The sequence below is a fragment of the Protobothrops mucrosquamatus genome, unplaced genomic scaffold (assembly GCF_001527695.2).
Source record: "Protobothrops mucrosquamatus isolate PMUCROS unplaced genomic scaffold, P.Mucros_1.0 scaffold2749, whole genome shotgun sequence".
Classification (NCBI taxonomy): domain Eukaryota; kingdom Metazoa; phylum Chordata; class Lepidosauria; order Squamata; family Viperidae; genus Protobothrops; species Protobothrops mucrosquamatus.
Window position 1 is genome coordinate 115,031 of NW_015388790.1, and position 6,335 is coordinate 121,365.

A 6,335-nucleotide genomic window follows, 5' to 3' on the forward strand; every position below is an offset into this window, starting at 1 on the left:
AGTGGCATCCTAGGTTGGGGTAATGTGGTTTTTATCTATTAATGGCTGAGTTAAAGTAAAAACTCCCAAAAGTTCTGGAATTCACTTTGATTTGGAAAAGTGTCCTTTTAAATTAAAAGTTCTGAGCTTGCACTGACTCAGCATTTCCCATATATTATTTGGTCTGTCTAGGGCAATGATGGCGAACCTTTTAGAGACCAAGTGCCCCAAAACAGGCCCCGCCCCCACCCTGCCCGCTCGGCCCCACCTCGCCCCCATCCCGCTCCTTGCCCCATCCCGCCTGCCCACAGGGCCACCCACCTCCACAGATCACCCAGGCGGCCCAGCAGCGCCATGGCAGCCACGCCCTCTGCTTGCGCCCTGCAGAATCAACTGCGCATGATGGGGCACAAGGGCGGAGTCTTGTCCCCGCGTCCCGGCTGCCATGTTCTTGTCTGCGCTGCTCTGCATGGGCCGCGCTCGGGGGCGTCTCTCCTCTAGGGGGGCTGCTGGTGAGGTGGGGGCCGCAGGGAGAGGCAGGGCTGGGACGATGGCGTGCATGCCCAGAGGGATCTTAGTGCCACCTCTGGCACGTGTGCCATAGGTTCGCCACCACTGGTCTAGGGAATAAAAATGTTGATTTTTACACTCCCACCTTTGTTGACAATCAGAAATTTGGATGATGGAAGCTCAAAGTTGTTATCTTGATATTTAGAAGATACACAGATCCAGTTTAGGATGCATAAATGGATGTTACTCAAAGATACTTCTAATATCTGTTGTCTCTTGGAGTGGTGTTGAGGACCAGTCTTGCTAGCACAATACTAAGGTGCCTAGATGTATCGGTATCAAAAATATTACCTAATTGGAGAGCCCAAATGCACAGACACCTAGAAGAAGACATGTTCTCCATGGATGTTTCCCTATTTTGGAGCTCTGATTAGCAGGAAAGAGGAAGTGTTTGTTTCTAAACTGTGCTGTTAGAAAAGAAGGGGTATGTCTATGTGAAACAGTGAGAGAATCGTCACACAATATTTAGATTTAATGTAAGTCGCTTAATCTTGGCTTAAAATATTCTGCCAGCCTATCCATTGGGGCTTACAAAAATGCATGTTGTGCAGACCTAGCCCATTGTGATTTAGCCAACTATGGTTAAAACGCAGGTTAGTACAATATGTGAACCAATCCTTAGGATAACTCTCGGTATGCATTTTCTCACCTGCTATCCTCAAACATTTCCTTCAAGTACAGGGGGTCCTTGACTTACGAGCACAATTGAGCCCATAATTTATGTTGCTAAGTGAGAAATGTGTTAAGTGAGTTTTGTCCCGTTTTATAATTTTTCTTGCCACATTTGTTAAGCGATTAACTGCAGATGTTAAATTAAGCTGCCTGGGAAATCATCAAAACAATTAAAAAACGAAAATTAGAATATTTCGGACATGTGATGCGACACCCAGAAAAATACGACATACTCCCTTTAATTCTCCAGGAAAAGATTGAAGGCAAAGGAGGTCCAGGCAGAAGAACATTGTGGCTTCAAAATCTAAGGGATTTAGCAGCACTTTTTCATGCGGCTGCTGATAAAAACAGGATCGCCAACATGATCGCCAACATCTGATAATGGATATGGCACAAGAAGAAGTTAAATTAGTAACATAGTTGTTAAGTTAATCTGGCTTCCCCATTGACTTTGCTTGTCAGGTAACAAAAGATGGTCACATGGCCCAGGGACCCTGCAACTGTCATAAATATGAACCAGTTGTCAAGCATCCCAATGTAAATCACGTGACCTTGGGGAATACTGCAATGGCCATAAGTGTGAAAAATGGTCATAGGTCACTGTTTTCAAGGCTTTGCTCACTGAATGAACTGTTGTAAGTTAAGGACTACCTGTATAGACCAAAATACAGAGAAGACTCTCAAAGAGACAGAAGTTGGAAACACTTTCTTTCCAAGATCTGAAGTAGATCTGTGATCTTCCCCATACCCAGCAGACTGTCAGCTGCCACCTTATGCTTGCTTGTGCTTCACTACATTACGATGACAGACTGCCATGAACTGTGGGGACAGGGGAAGGCGAGGGGGGAAATGGAAGTAAGTACTGTATCTCTTTGAGATGCTGCTTCAAGGTCACCTGGCATATGAGCTGCATATCAAATTGTGCAGCTTAGACTGACCATTACGAAAACTTCCTACCTGAATGTAACTGGGCTCATGGGTAGGAAATGGGAGGTAACTGAGAGAGGGAAAAAATTGAACTTTTGGATTTCGGCAGTGATGCTTAGTTCTGACTAAGCATTACTTGCAATGCACTTGACTTCTAATAAACTTTTCTCAACAAATGGAGCCAATGATCTTGTCTATTTAGAGGTTTAAATGGTGGCAGATCTGACACAGACTTTAACTCACCTTTCTTTTAATTAAATCAATACAGGCTAAACTCCCATACCGGAAAATATAGGATCTGCTCCTAGCATCACCTTTATTCCCAAGAAGATCTTTGGGTGTATTGGCATTCCCAAAACAGGAAGAGCAGTTAATTATAGCCCACTACTACGCTTGGAAATATGTCCCTTGGCCAAGGCATCTTAAGCAGTTATGATGTCAGGAAGCAACCTCTCCCATCTGCTTTCTGAGTACAGGTAGTCCTCGACTTACAACCATTCATTTAGTGACCATTTGAAGTTGCAACATCACTGAAAAAGGGACTTGTGACCATTTTTCACTTATGACCATTGTAGCATCTCCATGGTCACATGATCAAAATTCAGGCACTTGGCAACTGACACGTATTTATGATGGTTGCAGTGTCCTGGGAACATGCGATCAACTTTTGTGATGTTCTGACAAGCAGGTGGTACCACCTATTCCAGTGGTGGTGAACCTATGGCACGCGTGCCAGAGGTGGCACTCAGAGCCCTCTGTGGGCATGCGCGCCGCTGCTGCCAGCAGCTTGCACAGGTCCATTAGGTCGCCGCCACCCAGAGTGGCAGCCCCACCAGGCACAAAGGAGGCGAAACAGCCAGCTAGCAAGCTCGAGTAGAGGTGGTAGAGCATGCCCACACCCACAAGCCAAAGGCCACCCCGAGCAGGGAAAGCCAGATCCCCATTGTCCCCCAGTCCCAGCTAGGATTGCGTGTCTCCCCCCATCTATGCTGGGCCTCCTACCCATCGCCCCACCCGCCAGAGACCCCCTGGATCTCCCCCAACCCCGCCTGACCCCCACAGGCGTCCCCCCCATGAGCAACATCAAGGTGGCCATGACCACCCCAGCCACGCCCACCCAGTTTGCTGTGACAATTGCAGCCATGCCCACGCAGTGGGCCACACCCCCATGCCCCCCGAGGGCACCACAATGCTGATGCCGCCCTGGCACTTTGTGATAATAAGTGGGTTTTGGGTTGTGGTTTGGGCACTTGGTCTCTAAAAGGTTCGCCATCATTGACCTGTTCCATATTTGTACATTTGCTTTTACTTACCTAAGTATAAAACCTTACTTTTCTCACCACTGAATTTCATTTTGTTAGAGAGGGCCCAGTGTTCGAACTCTCTGCGTTTGGAGTAACTATCTCCAAATATCAGTTGTAGAGGAACAAGAGTGGGAGAAGGGTGTCGGTTCTTGTGAAAAATACAGGGAGTCCTTGACTTACAACGGTTCATTTAGTGACTGAAGTTACAAAGGCACTGAAAAAAGCGACATGACCATTTTTCACACTTATGACCATTGCAGCATCCCCATGGTTGCGTGATTTACATTTGGATGCTTGACAACTGATTGACATTTATGACAGTTGCAGGGTGTCCCAGAGTTATGTGATCCCCTTTTGCGACCTTCCGACAAGCCAAGTCAACGGGGAAGCCAGATTCACTTAACAACCGTGTTATTGATTGAACAACTGCAGTGATTCCCTTAACAAATGTGGCAAGAAAAGTCATAAAACGGGGCAAAACTCACTTAACAGATTTTTCAACGAGCAACATAAATTTTGAGCTCAGGTGTGGTTGTAAATTGAGGACTACCTTTATATTGACTGAGATGGGCTTTTATTATCCAGCAAGCTTATGTTCTCCCCCCCCCAACTTATTAGAAAACTATGGGGAATTGAGCAAGGACAGGCATATGTATAAAAACAAAGAAAGCCCAAAGGAGTGAAGAGTCAGGAAAGATGAACTTAACATGTACAGAAGGAAACTGCTGCTTCTGCAAAAAGAAAAAAACCCACTGCAGGTAGTAACTGAGGGACTTTAAAAGAAAAAGCAATTTAGCAGCTTGGAAAAGGAATATGCCGTGAAAATTTATGGGCTGAGGAAACAAAGAGAAATTTGAGCAGAGAGAAAGAAGTTTCCTCGGGGGAAATCAACAGTGAAATTCTTTGATAGCTGAGGGAATTGATCTTCTCAGGTAGGCAGTCTCACAAATCAAGAATTAGTGTCTGAATGGTAAGCCATTTCTTCCTTAATGGTTTGATTGCTTAGGGAAGGGGGCTACATCTGAACTGTTTGGGGACCTCCTGATCTACTTGGCTTAGTTCTCTTCAACACAAGCTATATATACTGTGAAAAATAACAGAAAAATCCCTTCACCCAAGAGTGGGTAGATGCGATGTAAAACCTCACATATGGTCACCTGACGCAATGTAACTTTTGTATCTAGAAGCTTAAGAGGGAATTTAAAAACAAAACAAAACAGTAATTTACCAATTAGATAGGTTTGTTGTTATAGACTAGCTATTATTATGTAAAAGTAAAAAGTGGAGGCTTGATGTTATTATCTTATTCTACTTGCACCAAAGGGAGTCAGACGTCAACGACTCTTCTTTCTTTTTCCCCCTGCCCTTTTCCCTTCCTTATTTTCCTATTTTATTTTGTACTTTTGTATTTTATATTATAAACTAAGAACCCAGAAATTATATAAAGCCAAGAATAAACAAGATTGCTGTACAAATTATTAATTCCTAATTTTCTAAGGTAAACCTTAGCGTGTACCCCAGGAAAGTGTACCATTTTGATTTTGCTTACTTGTGAAATGTCTTTTTATTCCCCCCCCCAATAGATTTTACTAAAAGGAATAAAGTTTCAGGAGCTACAGTTCACTCTAACACCTTTTAATAAGATTTGTGGGTCTAAAACAGACATTACCAACTGTCTCCCGATTTTTTGGCTAACATAGACTGATGCAGCTTTCCTCCTGCAGTTTTCCAACTGTATTTTTTAATCATTTTGGGGAAGAATCACAAATAGGCTTCAATCTGTACATATTAGAATACATTTAACATTAAGGCTGTAAAACATTTTGCCACTCACTCTCAGTGGCACCTAGCTAAGTATTATCACACTACCACCCCAAAACTAATTTCTTAAAACATTTTCTCTCAGGGCTCCTTCTCACTTTTAAAGATTATGGATGAGAGCTTTCGTTTATAAGGGTTATATTTATAAATATCTACTGTATAAAATTAACACTGACACATTCCCAGCCACTATTTGCATCTCAGGATTGTTCGACGGGATTTTAATATATTATTTTTTTTCAATATAGGCTGGCAAATAATTTTGATGTTGAGAACCCCCGAGAGGATTTTTTTTGGTGGGGGGGCTTTTCGTAGGACCACACTTTAGAAACCACTACTCTACACTACTACTGTATTAAGCCTAATTTTACAGCAGTAATACAAAAGATGGCAAATTGCATAAAAACAAATTAGGTAAAGCCAGGAACGCATAAGATCGTTGTACAAGACGTTAACTCCTAATTTTCCATGGAAATCCTTAGCGTTTTACCCAAGGAAAAATGCATTTTTCCAGGCTAAATAAATACCTTGGAGAAGGGGGGGAAAAAAGAAGATACCAAACGATATTCTGCCCCCTCCCGGTTTTCAAACGCTGTTAAGACCCCTCCCTATTCCTGCTATAAGCCACATGCCACAAAGGAGGGCATTTTGCTAGCTAGGCATTTTGAGCAGAGACCCTCGAAGCCTTTTAAAAATGAAGTCATTACAGCAGAGGCGTTTTGCACCCATATTTGCCTGAACTCTTAAAACAGAGGGCGGCGAGCGGAGCAAAGAAAGAACCACGCTTTGAACGTAGTACAAAAAAGCAGATGAGATCTCCTGGCGTAATACTTCAATGCGGAGTACGCACGGCGCCGTTTTATCATTTCTCGTCCATTTAGACAGCTTTCCAACGCCCCTTTCTCGTTTTATCACCGCCACACAAAAAAATAGAAAAGAAAAATCGCATTTTTCGCTCCGGCTCCCCCTCCTCTGTCACCTACCACGCCCCAACTCTGCCTCTCCCCCCCCCGCTTAATTTTAGCCACGTGATTTTTTTCCTGCCCCTGGCCCTATCAGCGT